This window comes from Xenopus laevis, chromosome 8S (assembly GCF_017654675.1).
Source record: "Xenopus laevis strain J_2021 chromosome 8S, Xenopus_laevis_v10.1, whole genome shotgun sequence".
Taxonomy (NCBI): domain Eukaryota; kingdom Metazoa; phylum Chordata; class Amphibia; order Anura; family Pipidae; genus Xenopus; species Xenopus laevis.
Window position 1 is genome coordinate 11,136,416 of NC_054386.1, and position 15,229 is coordinate 11,151,644.

Sequence of the window (15,229 nt, forward strand, 5' to 3'; positions counted from 1 at the left end):
ATTAACTCTAGCAACCTTACGCTTCCCCTGAGCGCAACTTCGGATTTTAGTGAATTTGTTCAACGCTGGCGAAAATACGCCTTGCGGCGAAGCGGACGCTGGCGCAACTACGAATCTTAGTGAATTTGCCCCCTTGTGTCTTATTCCCTTACCTTTAGATTGTAAGCTCTTTTACACAGGGCCTTCCTCACGTTTTGTACCGGTATTGGTTGTGACGTATGTAAGTCCATAGGTTCTATGTATGTAATTCATGTGACTTAGTTGGAAGAAAACACATTTACTTTACAGTACTGTGAAATATGTTTTGCTGGTATATAAATACACGTTAATAATAATAAACAGAGTATATCTTTTCCTTATACAGTGCTGTGCAAAGGTATCATGACCATCTTATTTTACTCAGAATAAAAATCCTGATATGTCTGTTTAAAGCACTGAAACTCAATCGAAACATATTTTGCATTATGTGTACCTAAATTTTGCAATATATACTACTAATAAATAAGACCACAGTCGGTCTATTCGAGTAATCAGCATTCTGTAGTGACGCAGAGGTGGCACTAAAGGACACAGAGTGCCATCTAGTGCTCAGAGCAAAGTGTTGCTACTACTACATCAGATACAAATGCAAGGTAAAGTGTAAAGTGCAGAATTCAGTTCACAAAATGACATGTTCCCTGTAATTGTGACTTGAAGAAAATAGCCAAATACAGCGTGCGATGACAGTAAAGGGATACTGTCATGGAAAAAAAAAATTTTTCAAAATGAATCAGTTAATAGTGCTGCTCCAGCAGAATTCTGCACTGAAATCCATTTCTCAAAAGAGCAAACAGATTTTTTTATATTCAATTTTGAAATCTGACATGGGGCTAGACATTTTGTCAATTTCCCACTGCCCCAGGTCATGTGACTTGTGCCTGCACTTCAGGAGAGAAATGCTTTCTGGCAGGCTGCTGTTTTTCCTTCTCAATGTAACTGAATGTGTCTCAGTGGGACATGGGTTTTTACTATTGAGTGTTGTTCTTAGATCTACCAGGCAGCTGTTATCTTGTGTTAGGGAGCTGCTATCTGGTTACCTTCCCATTGTTCTTTTGTTTGGCTGCTGGGGGGAAAAGGGAGGGGGTGATATCACTCTAACTTGCAGTACAGCAGTAAAGAGTGATTGAAGTTTATCAGAGCACAAGTCACATGACTTGGGGCAGCTGGGAAATTGACAATATGTCTAGCCCCATGTCAGATTTCAAAATTGAATATAAAAAAAATCTGTTTGCTCTTTTGAGAAATGGATTCAGTGCAGAATTCTGCTGGAGCAGCACTATTAACTGATTCATTTTGAAAAAAAAATGTTTTTCCCATGACAGTATCCCTTTAATGGTCCCAGAAGTAAAACCTGTCTTACTTTCAGGACAACCAACATTATTAGTACCATCATATAAAAAAAGCATTCTAACCCGGCAATAGTCTTGTGTAATGCATAGTTCTAGGGCACACTTTGTTTGTTGTGTCTACTCATACAACTGACACTAGACATTTAAGATTAATACAAGTGCTCATCCCTCCCCCCAAGATCCAAGAAAAATTCATAGATAGACACTTGAATTTCACTTGGCACATCATTTTTTAAATCCATCTGATGATGGTGGCCATAGTACAATAGCAGATAAGCTCAGAGCTATATTCTTTTATTATATATCATCTTTATAACAAACTTCAAATTATTATACATTTAGTCAGGGATCATTTATAAATTGCCCATTTTGCCACAAGATGTCTTCACGTTCTGTGACAAATTACAATATTGCTTCTCTTTCATTTAGAATATAGATGTTTTCCCTTTAGTTGTACAGGTATGGGATCCGTTATCCGGAAACCCATTGTCCAGAAAGCTTTGTATTAAGGAAAGACCGTCTCCCACAGACTCCATTTTATCTAAAAAATCCAAATTTTTAATGATTTCCTTTTTCTCTATAATAAAAAAAACAGTACCTTGTTCATGATCCAAGTTAAGATATATGTAATCATTATTGGAAGCAGAACCAGTCTATTGGGTTTAATGTTTACATGATCCACATTATTGAAACATTTATCTGGAAAACCCCAGGTCCCAAGCATTTCAGATAGGTCCTATACTTTGTATGTGGCATATATGCCACATACAAGTATAGGGCGAATATTGATGGGCGCCAAATTTCCGCACTTCGGCACCTGCAATGGAGTGGATAGGACTTCTTCAATTATATGGTTGAAAATTTTTATAAGTCCCAAAAAACCGCTGAAAATGATGAATGATAGCCTGCAAAAGACCATACATTTTTTTTGGGTAACCACGTTCTCCCCTACATTTCCTAACACATGGCACATAAACTATACAGTGGGCACATGTGTAGGGCAATATAACAACTCTATTTTATTTTATTAAGGTTTCCGGGGCTTGTGTAATGTAATGTATTTGCTGCAACATTGAACTTTAACTTCCCACCATATGCAAATTAGCCAACGCTAGCACAACTTGCTTTGCTTGCCAAAGTAACGCTAGCGCAACTTCGCCATAGTTTGCCCCCTGGACGCAACTTTGCATTTTAGGGAATTAGCGTTGTCCTGACGAATTTACGCCTGGCTAAGTGCTTTGCAGCCGTCGCTGGCGAATTTTCGCCACTTAGGGAATTTGCCCCTAGGGCAAAAACAATAGTAGTGTGCCTTATTCATGGCATTTTCCCCCAAAACACCAATTCCCTCCCTTGTCGGATTGTTTAATTTGTACATCATCCCATTTCTGCACCTCTTTGATTGCAGCTCTTTCTTTGGAGGAGACATTGCTCTCATATATATGCGGTTGCAGTTTAAGGACATCAGTGATAACCAGATTTAAACAAATCCCCACATTGGGACATATAGAGGAAGCCGGAGTGAATTTGGATTTAATTGCGCCATATATCAAATAATGATTCAGGATTATTGTCGGTAGTTTCATTCCCATTAAATAAATCTTCCAGGTGAAGATTGCCCCGAATACTCACCCTCCCGTGACTGGACTTACGGTTTTGTTGGTGCACCCGCAGTTAACAGCTCTAGATGTCAGTAAGCTGTGACCTTCAGATGATTTGTGCATTTAGAATTAGCCAGTCCAGGTCCGCGATATAGTTGTAGCTGCGGAGACTTCTGGGGTTGCAAGTTGAGGGGGAGCCGATTTCGTTTGATTGTTCTTTTGCCCTCAGTTTATCCTTCTTCGCTTGCTGTTTCAGTGACGCTCAGTCAGATTAATACTGTTTTCCCAGTAATTATAAAGTACAAGCGGTGAGGAACTCTAGTAAAAAGCGGTCACCTTTTAGGTCTGCCCCTGGAAGTCCTAAAACCAAATTTTTTTTGACTTGCTGCACAAGAGTCAGCTTCACAAACACCCGAAAACCTCAAAAACCACGTAGCAAAGAAAGATCTTCCAGTTGTATAAAGGACATCTGCCATTGACTTCTACATGATTTTGACAGGTTTTAGCTGGAGTATTTTCGGGTTCAGAATTGTAGCAGTTTTGGAGCAAAATCCAGGAAAAGTCTCTCTTTTTTTTCCAGTGACTTTTTTTCGGGTTTTATTACCAGTCGACCAGAGGTTATGTAAAAAATCATAGCCAATAAAATGGCAACATGGGAGCCTTATTTTCTATTGAAAAACAGTTGTATCACAGTGGATAGAAGGTTGTCTGACAATGTAGGGCAGGGGTCCCCAACCTTTTTTACCTGTGAGCCACATTCAAATGTAAAAAGAGTTGGGGAGCAACACAAGCATGAAAAATGTCCCTTGGGGTGCCAAATAAGTGCTGGGATTGTCTATTTGGTAGCCCCTATGTGGACTGGCAGCCTACAGGAGGCTCTACTTGGCACTATACTTAGTTTTTATTCAATTAAAACTTGCTTCCAAGCCTGGAATTCAAAAATAAGCACCTGCTTTGAGGCCACTGAGAGCAACATCCAAGGGTTTGGAGAGCAACATATTGCTCACGAGCTACTGGTTGGGGATCACTGATGTAGGGCATGTGTGCAGCAATATACTGAGTGATTTTTCCTTCCCACTGACTCCAATCAAATTGGCAAATTTTGACACCGGTTTGCGTATTTTGACACAGCAAAATATGGCAGATTTGCTCAACACAGTCAACAAGACTAGAAAGTAAAAAACATTTTTATTGGTAGCCAAAAAGTGTCACCAAGATATCCAAAGACATTAAAACTAGTGTTTTGTGGATTTTCACCCAGTTTAGCAAAAATATTTTAGCGAAGATAAATGGAACAGCTTCGCTCATCACTATTAATAATCACTGGGCAGGTTCTCTATTGCTGTAAAGTAGAGAAGGAATGCAGTGATCAGAGAAACACACTGTTGGCGCATTTGCAGGGTCTCCATGGTCGGACTGGCCCGGCGGGAAACCGGGAAAAAACCCGGTGGGCCTTGACCCACCAAGGGCCCCCGCCTGGCCAGACCAAAAATGGTATTTAAAAAAAAAACCGGAGCGTTGCGCCGTCTGCGCATGCGCGCCGGTGTGGAACACAAGGAAGGCAGCGCACGGCATGATGCGGAGCAGCAAGGGGGGCGGGGGGCCCTGGACAGCAGTCCCGGTGGGCCCTGGGCAGCAGTCCCGGTGGGCCCTGGGCCCCCAGTCGACACTGAGGGTCTCACAATTCCTAGCACGATAAATGAGACACAATTGGCATCTGTGGAGCTGCCAGGGGAACCGTCTCTGGGTCAGAGTCCTACTCATGTATAAAAGTGAATAACAGAGTTTATTGTATCCGCATACAGGCTGGGGTGGGGTTAGTTAAAGGCACAATATCACATGTCTGTTATTACCTTTCCATGGCCCCTTACCTAAATTGCCTTGTCCAAACGATGAGTTTGGGAAAAAATACTTTCTTCTGTGATTTTGCACAATTTCATGATTCAAATGGCACAGGTAATATAACCCGCAGCAATTGTGACTTCAAACAGGCAACACAACTCCCTATGTGTGCTTACTGTACAGGCTACAGACTGACACTGTTATAAGGGAAAAGCAGCAGTGGTCAATATTCCCTCTACTGTCACAGCTTTTAAAAATAGCAAATGAAAAGCACCATGGCAGGTGGAGGTCCAACTTTCATGGCTCCTGTGCATAACTCAGGGTGCTTTTTATTTACTTGTTTCAGATGTGAGCCCAGATAAATTATTTAGTGAATGTCCCCAGTCTGCAAGTTTGTATCAAGCATATAGCTTATCAATTCAACATAGGACCAAAAGTAGCAAAATGTTGGCAAACTAAACTAGTTTAGCAATCACTAGCTGCTTCAAAGCACATCAGTTCAGATGGAGACATAGAGAAAATAACTAAAACTTAACTTAATACATTAACAATAAAATGCACACTACATTACATGAACTCACTGCTCAACAAAGTAGCCAACAGTGCAGGACAATGTCCTTAAAATACATAAAATATTAAAAACCACATACGGTGGATACATGGCGTTACAAACAAGACCAATCGGCTAAAAGTACACCAGCACCCGCTCCCTCCATTCCATTCATGTCCCTCCTGCTGCGCCTGCCTGTCTACGAGGGGGACCAAGATTATAACTACCTGTTCTTGAAAGTAGATGAAAAAGGGAGATATAAATTAAAAAATCAAAATAGCACGCATACCAAATCTGCACGGATGAGAGACGGTGAGAGAGAGTAACCTCCGTACAGCTGCAGCTATTCCACTCTGGTCACGTGGATTACACTTGAAAAAGTAACGGATAGACGCACTCAAAGCGTAGCTGGATCCAGAATAGGATAGTGTACTCTGGTACAACTTGTACTGGTAAAAAATCCAATTTTATTAAATATACGTTAAAAACATCATTGTTATTTGGAGTGGCTGTTTAGAGAAGGGGCATGGTGTCTACGCGTTTCACCGGACCGCCATCAGAATTCACAGGGCCCCATACGACAAAATTTCCTGGGCCCCCTGAGCTGCACCCACCGCAAGCCCCACCTACAGGTCCGCCCTCCCCACCCCACAGGTCTGCCCCCCACCACAGAGTAAAAAAATAAAAAAATATTGGTGGCTAGGGTTCCCACATGTTAATAAGAAATAAAAAGATATTGGTGGTCAGGTCCCCCCATAAAAAAACATTTGTGGCCAGGGCCCCCCCATTAAAAAATATTGGTGGCTAGGACCTCACATGAGAAAAAAAAATTGATGGCCAAAAGTGGTGGCCAGGGCCCCCACCCCCACATTATTAGAAAATTGGTGGCCAGGGCCCCTTAAACGTCCATGCCTTCCCAAAGTCAGCAGCTCTCAGAAAGATGGGGGGCCCGGCTAATCAAGTAAGTGTCGCGTGGCAGGGCCCCCCTTACCCTCGGGGCCCCCTACAACTCTCCCCCCTGTCTCCCCCTGATGGCTGCCCTGCGTTTTGTGACCGCATGGTCACTTCATCAGAAGCCAAAAGCGCCCCCTGCTGGCAAGATACTTATACAAAAGTTAAAACGCACACAGGTGATCTAAATTTAAAATTAAAAATGAAACAGTCACTATAGTGTAAATAAATTGATAATCAAATATGTAATATATGGTATAATGAATCAATGAATAAATAGTATACTATAAGTCCAATAAATAATTACGTTAGACAATGTAGATCATTCACCAATTAATACAATATTGCAGATAGATATACTGTATCTAAATATGATGCCAGCAAAGAATGAAACAAGTAGTTCCTGAAAAATATATGAAAAATGAAATATAAATGCAAATACAAATGAAAACTTAAACAAAAAAAGAGATCAGGCAAATGAAAAGGCGACATGCAGTAGAAAAAGTGTAAAAATTAAGAATGAATGAGTGAATGAATTAATTCATTCTTGTGCATGTGTCTAGGCAGGGTATAATGGGGTGCACAGAGCAGGCAGTTGAGCTTATGTTGGGTGGAGGGTTTGGGTGGGTGAATATTGCACCAGATCAAGTAGTATAGAACCAACACTACTTGGCCCATGTGTGGTTAGTGTGTATATGTGATGTCGGAATATAATAAGCTTGAAGCTCAAGTGGAACATGGTTTGATACAAACAGGTCTAGTTATTTTACCCTGATTTGCCCTCCTCTCACCCAGTCAGAGAATTTTTGTTTTCCGCCACCATTGAAAAACACCTGTAATCCTCTGAAATAAGCAGAGCTGAGAGCAAAGGGGAGTGAGCTGAAGTCAGGGATCCTTTCTGCATCAGGTCTAACCCTTGTTTGCAAGCATAAAACAATGTCTGTCTGCCTCTATTTTACTGAGAAATCAAAAACCCAATATGGTAAAGCATTTGCTGCCCTCTGCTGGATGAATTGTAAATCTATATTTGTGTTTAAAAAGTCTTCATCCCACCCATCTGTCCCTATGTCCTATGGTCAATCCCAGTTTATGACTGCAAATAAATATTACATTGCTCCTATGACCAGATGATTATTCTTTTCTCCCCGAGTAATCCACAGCTAATTGAATTCCTAGAATTCCTTTTTATGTTGTTTCGTTGATGGAATTCACTGGTCCATTTTTTTCAAAAAAATTTTTTTTCATTTTAATAACATGATAAAAGAGGGTCTAGAATTATACACACACAGGAAAAAAAACCCCACTCTATCCAAAAAAAAGTAAATGTTCCAGTATTCCTAATGAAAATCAAAGCTCACCCGGCATCGAAACTGACCTATGGGTGCGTGGCCCCAGGTCCGTCTCTTAAAGGGTGTAGCATTCTCTGCAATTAAATTCAAACAATATAAGTGTTGTTTGCACTCACCCATGAGAACAGGTGGCCCGGGTGCAGTGCCCAGAACCAATAGCTTGTGGTGAACTGTATAATTCTAGAAAAAGGAAGAATAGGCACGCACTCCTGCGACACACCAGGTTGGATAAAATTTCGATCTTTATTCCATAGGTTAAAATCAAATGTCCTACTAACGCGTTTCGTATCTAGAGATACGTAATCATAGGCAGAAATCAAATGTTATCCAACCTGGTGCGTGCATGCCTATTCTTCCTTTTCCTAGAATTATACAGTTACAACAGCTCATAGAATTAATGTACGTACTGTAAAACTCCATGTTACATTGCTCACCTTCCTGCATATGGACTTTCACATCACAGGGAGAAGAGTCAGGCACCATAGGAACTGAGTGGTGGCCAGACACCATATTTTTCACATCCTGATAAAATAATAAAATTTTTGTATTTACACTAATATATTCAGCTTTTTCTAGCTTCTATACTCTAAGAATTCAGCACCTAGGTAGTGAACACTTGAGTAATATGGGTCTGGAAAAAAAAAAACCTATGCACAAATTTGTAATATATATATATAATCATTGGATAAGGACCCGCACTCCAATGTTTCGTGAAAAAAAGTTTTTAATTTAACTTGTGCATCCAACGTTTCGGCCCATGCCTGGGCCTGTATGCTGAAGCTTTGACCCAGCACCCACAGTATCTCCAAGACTGGATCACAGTGCGAGTGTTTGCCTATATATATATATATATATATATATATATATATATATATATATATATATATATCTTTCACCTTTCAACATTTTATTCAGTTGTGCACACTTTGTAACATTCCCTTATGAGAATTATCTAAGAAGTTTTAGATTTTTACGGATGGGGTTTTTCTAACTGGGCTTTCATGTTCAGTGTTTGACCAGGTAGAATGAAAATGTAACAGACATAGGGTCTATACTAAATAATAATATTACAGAAACATTCTACAGAAACCAGATGCCATTGCCAAGTTTTGGCTGCAGCTATATTTTGTTCCCCATGCTAAGCATAGACCTTGCACTGACTGCACATTTAGGGGCACATTTACTTAGCTCGAGTGAAGGAACAGAATAAAAAATACTTTGAATTTTGAATGTTTTTTTGGCTACTTCGACCATAGAATTGGCTACTTTGACCTTCGAATCGAACGTTTCAAACTAAAAATCGTTCGACTATTCGATAGTCGAATTACTGTCTCTTTAAAAAAAACTTCGGCCAACTACTTCGCCACCTAAAACCAACCAAGCATGGAAGGTCCCCATAGGCTTTCTAACAAATTTCTGATCGAAGGAAAATAGTTCGATCAATGGATTAAAATCCTTTGAATCGTTCGATTCAAAGGATTTAATCGTTCGATCGAATGATTTACAAATAGCGGTAAATCCTTCGACTTCGCAATATGATGGTTTTTTGGCTGCTGCTGGCACAGACATATTTGGGTGCAATATGATGGATTTTTGGCTACTGTACATACTTTCTGGCTGCTGCTGGCACGGGTACAGATTGGGGGCAATATGAGGATTGGCTGCTGCTGGCACAGGTACATGGGGCAATATGGTGGCTACTGGCACAGGTACACAAATGTTTGGGGCAATATGATGGATTTTTGGCTCCTGCTGGCACAGATACAAATAAGGGGCAATATGATGTATTTTTTTAGCTGCTGCTGGCATAGGTACAGATTTGGGGTAACAATATGGTGGATGTTTTGGCTTATGCTGGCACAGGTACAGATTGGGGGTACGGGGACAATCTGAGGGATTGACTGTCATTAGCACAGGTACAAATGGAGCAATATGATAGCTGTAGTGGTACAGGGTGCAATATGAATGGAATAGTGGGAAATGGTAATGCAGGACTGGGTGGGGGGGGCACTGATTGAAGCCCTTGCCTAGCCTGGCCCTGGGTGGCAAGGTGCAAAAACCAGGCACAAACCATTTTGCACCATTATGCACTGCTTGCACTTTACACCATGAGCACATATGTCCTACACTCCCCTGTGAATATAAAGCTGCCAGCATTTGGAAGCTCTGTATTCAGGCTGGGGGGTGGCGGCATATAGACTTCCATCATTCACTCCCCTAGGCTTCCCCAAACTTGCATATGAAGGGGTGGGTGCAGGTGCCATGTTTTGTACCTTGTGCTGGCAGCCAGACAGTTGTATAAACATAAAAACAACAAAACTATTTATTTGAAAATTGATCGTTCATAGGAAAGATTGATTGGCAGAAATACATGTAAATATGCCAGACAGAATGAGTCAGGAATATCATCCACTGCCACTATTGCCCTATCATTAAGGAAACCAAGATTTTCAAACCTGCCTGATCTATGGGGCAGATTTACTAAAGGGCATAGTGGCTAATGCTAGCGACAATTCACTAGCGTTACCGGCTGCAGGGACATCGCCAATTTACTAACGGGTGCAGGCGCCAGTGAAAGAGACAGTCGCTAGCGGCTATTCACACTCTATCGCCAGGCAACAATTTGCACTGGCGAGAAGTGTTACTCCGCAAATTCACTACAATGCGGATTTTACTGAACGTTACCTCTTTCACTAGACTTGCTTTCGCCACCTCAGACCAGGCGAAGTACATAGATATTCCTCATTCTTCTGTCATATTATATTCTGTGAGTGGAAAATGCATCAAAGTTCAAAAAACGCTGGCGACTTATCCTTTTTTTTTCAGAGTGATAGGCTGCCAAAGTCCTTAAATTTTTTTTTTTTTGTAACCGGTTTTCTCCATACATTTTGTAACATATGGAACATTAACTATACAGTGGACACATGTGTAGGGCATTATAACAACTCTATTATCTTTATTAAGGTTCCCTGGACATGTGTAATAAACAGTGGAAATGTAATGTATTTGCTGCAACATATAACATAAAGGAGTCCTTGCAACTTTAAATTTCCCGCCATATGCAAATTAACCTGAGCGCAAGATCTCTATTGAATTTTCGCTAGGCAGAAATGAACGCTGCTAGCGAAAAGTCGCCAGCATTTGGCGCCCTGTACGAAACTCTGCATGTTAGTGAATTGGCGTTGTCTGAGTGAATTTTCGCCTGCCGAAGTGTGGCAGCGAAGTGGCCGGTGGTGATTTTCGCCGGTTAGTAAATCTGCCCTTATGAATCAACCAATATCCATTGTATGAAGTCTGTCCTGAACGTTCCTTGTACCTGCCCTAAGAACTGTCCGTAACCTTGCCCTGAAGACTGGGCGAAAACTCTAACATTTGCAAGTGTATGGCCAAGCCCATTTGAACCTTACTATCAATGTTGTTATACAGGTAACTGCAACAATTAAAAAAGTGGGTCATCTTATCAAACATGTGTACTTTAAGAACGGCATTAGGCATACTGGCTGATCTTTTTTATCCTCCATTCTATCCTAGAGGTATAGGCATCTCCTTTACATTCATTTGCTGAGATTAACAATTCCAAGGCTTCTCCTTCAGGAAGATCCCAGTTCTGCATTATACCAGCAGATAAACTTCTGTCTTAGGTGCTAATAAGGGCCACATTAAGGGATCCTGTCATCGGAAAACAAGTTTTTTTCAAAACGCATCAGTTAATAGTGCTACTCCAGCAGAATTCTGCACTGAAATCCATTTCTCAAAAGAGCAAACAGATTTTTTTATATTCAATTTTGAAATCTGATATGGGGCCAGACATTTTGTTAATTTCCCAGCTGCCCCCAGTCATGTGACTTGTGCCTGCACTTTAGGAGAGAAATGCTTTCTGGCAGGCTGCTGTTTTTTCTTCTCAATGTAACTGAATGTGTCTCAGTGAGACATGGGATTTTACTATTGAGTGTTGTTCTTAGATCTACCAGGCAGCTGTTATCTGGTTACTTTCCCATTGTTCTTTTGTTTGGCTGCTGGGGGGGAAAAGGAGGGGTGTGATATCACTCCAACTTGCAGTACAGCAGTAAAGAGTGATTGAAGTTTATCAGAGCACAAGTCACATGACTTGGGGCAGCTGGGAAATTGACAATATGTCTAGCCCCATGTCAGATTTCAAAATTGAATATAAAAAAATCTGTTTGCTCTTTTGAGAAATGGATTTCAGTGCAGAATTCTGCTGGAGCAGCACTATTAACTGATGCATTTTGAAAAAAAATGTTTTTCCCGTGACAGTATCCCTTTAGTAAGGTATGGACTCAAGAAACAATATTGCACGATATTATAGATACAGTGATAAATTTACCTTCTAATTATCTTGTGATTGACTGTCAAATCTACATTCTATCTGTCCTGGGTAAGTAGAAATACACTTTATTCTCTTTGTTGCTCCCAACACCAATGCTAGCAAAGAAATTTCTGCCTCACTGATTTATTCTCTAGTGGCCCCTGACCTAGTTACACTGGCAGGAAAAAAAGTAGGGAAAATGTAGATTTATTAAAACTTTCCTTGCCAATAAAAAAATAGACCTTTTTATTTTAAAACTGTATCCAGTAAAAATCTTAGGGGCCGATTCACTAACTTCGAGTGAAGGATTCGAAGTTAAAAAACTTCGAATTTCGAAGTTTTTTTTGGGCTACTTCGACCATCGAATGGGCTACTTCGACCATCGAATGGGCTACTTCAACCATCGAATGGGCTACTTCGACCTTCGACTACGACTACGACTTCGAATCGAAGAATTCGAAGTAAAAATCGTTCGACTATTCGACCATTTGCTAGTCGAAGTACTGTCTCTTTAAAAAAAACTTCGACCCCCTAGTTCGGCATCTAAAAGCTACCGAAGTCAATGTTAGCCTATGGGGAAGGTCTCCATAGGCTTGGCTAACTTTTTTTGATCGAAGGATATTCCTTCGATCGTTGGATTAAAATCCTTCGAATCGTTCGATTCGAAGGATTTTATCGTTCGATCGAAGGAATTATCCTTCGATCGTTCGATCGAACTATCTGCGCTAAGTCCTTCGACTCCGATATTCGAAGTCGAAAGATTTTAATTCCTAGTCGAATATCGAGGGTTAATTAACCCTCGATATTCGACCCTTAGTGAATCGGCCCCATAGTCTGGACACACATTTAGGGGCAGATTTATTAAGGGTCGAATTTCGAAGTACAAAAAACTTCGAAATTCGACCATCGATTTAAAAAACTTTGAATTCGAATTCGAATATCAACAAATTTGGCAATCCTGCAGTCGAAAAAAAAATCGTTCGATCGAAATGATTTTTAGCGATCAATCGAAAGATTTTTATTCGACCAAAAAAAACGTAGAAAAGTGCTCTGGAAGGTCCCCATAGGCTAACATTGCACTTCGGTAGCTTCAATTTGGCGAAGTATGAAGTCGAAGTTTTTTTTAAAGAGACAGTACTTCGATGAACGAATAGTCAAATGATTTTTACTTCGAATTTTTGGGTCAAAGTACCCAAAAATTTACTTCGAAATTCGAACTTTTTCTAAATTCGAACCCTCACTCGAGCTTAGTAAATCTGCCCCTAAGAATGTCCTTACCTTCATTTAATGAAGCTGTTTATGTAGATGATCAGGTTTTGCAGGAATAATGCACATCAGACCACTTCAGAGCGAATGCTTCTTGTAGACTGCACATTTAGGGGCCGATTCACTAACTTCGAGTGAAGGATTCGAAGTAAAAAAACGTTGAATTTCGAAGTTTTTTTTGGGCTACTTCGACCATCGAATGGGCTACTTCGACTACGACTTCGAATCGAAGGATTCAAAGTAAAAATCATTTGACTATTCGACCATTCGATAGTCGAGGTACTGTCTCTTTAAAAAAAACTTCGACCCCCTAGTTCGGCATCTAAAAGCTACCGAAGTCAATGTTAGCCTATGGGGAAGGTCCCCATAGGCTTGGCTAACTTTTTTTGATCGAAGGATATTCCTTCGATCGTTGGATTTAAATCCTTCGAATCGTACTATCTGCGCTAAATCCTTCGACTTCGATATTCGAAGTCGAAGGATTTTAGTTCCTAGTCGAATATCGAGGGTTAATTAACCCTCGATATTCGACCCTTAGTGAATCGGCCCCTTAGAGGAAATATAGAAAACAGATATTTATCACAATATAATGATTGAAGATATAATAAATGTTATACTGTATATTATTCGAGATCAAATAATTTACTGTTTTTTTTATATACAGCCATATATTTTGTGCTCTGTGATTCCGTCTCATAGAGCTTACAAAATAATTATGTTTGTCTGAAGTTAAGGCAGATAAGTTCTAAACACAGAAAGCCAGTGTTCAGACTAACCAATACTGAAGCAGAGGCCAACTGCTAGAGTCATCGCCTGGCAAATGAACGCTAGTGACAGTCCCGTTCAGTAGCGAATTGACGCCTGCACTTGTGGAGATGTCCCTGAGGGTGGCAGCGCTAGCAAATTGTTGCTAGCATTAGCCACTTAACTCTTTAGTAAATCTGTCCCAAAGTGTAGTAAGACCAGCGGTGCACTTACCTTTAGGGTAGAACTAGGGTAGAAGGACGATTTCCTTGCGATTCTGCCGGATCCAACGCTGGGCGACATAACGCCTGCGTCAAGTCAGATGCGATGGGAAACAAGGTAAGTAATACAAAAGTCGGATGGTGTTTCAGCGTTCGTCCGGCGCAACAAGACTGTCAGATGCAGACTCAGTGTATGTATCCAACGGTCGCGTCGGACGAACACTAGGGGCAGATTTATCAAAAAAGTTTTTTTGAACTCCCATAACTTCGAAATTCGAATAAAAGAAGACCATTCAAAATTTATTAAAAAAAAATCAAAGTTCTTTTATGTGGGTGAATAGGCTGTTTTCGATCGTTCGAATTGAAGTAAAATCGAATTTGATCTAATTAGGTTCGAAGTATTTAAAAAATCTTGCAAAGTCCACCAAATGACTCCAAATATGTTCTAGGAGGTCCCCCATAGGCTAAAATAGCAATTCGCATGTTTTAGATGGCGAATGATCGAAGTTGAAGTTTTAAAGAGACAACGCATGATACATTTTGATAAAGTAATTTTCGAATTTCTTTCAAATTCAAATCGAATTTGGAGTATTCACTAGTCTAAGTACACAAAAATAGCTCGAAATTCTAATTTTTTTACTTTGAATTTTCAATTCGACCCTTGATAAATCTGCCCCAGTCTACTAGAAAATCATGTAAACATTAAATGAACCCAATAGGCTGGGTTTGCCTCCAATAAGGATTAATTATATCTTAGTTTTGGTCAAGTACAAGGTACTGTTTTATTATTACAGAGAAAAAGAAAATCATTTTTAAAAATTCTAATTATTTAGATAGAATGGAGTCTGGGAGATGACCTTTACATAATTCAGAGCTTTCTTGATAACGGGTTTTCGTATACTATACCTGTACAAAGTTAAATTGTTTCACTACAAACTGTGTGTTTTATTTTCCTAGTGGAATCTCCCCTGAGGTGTTATCCTCAGGGCTCAC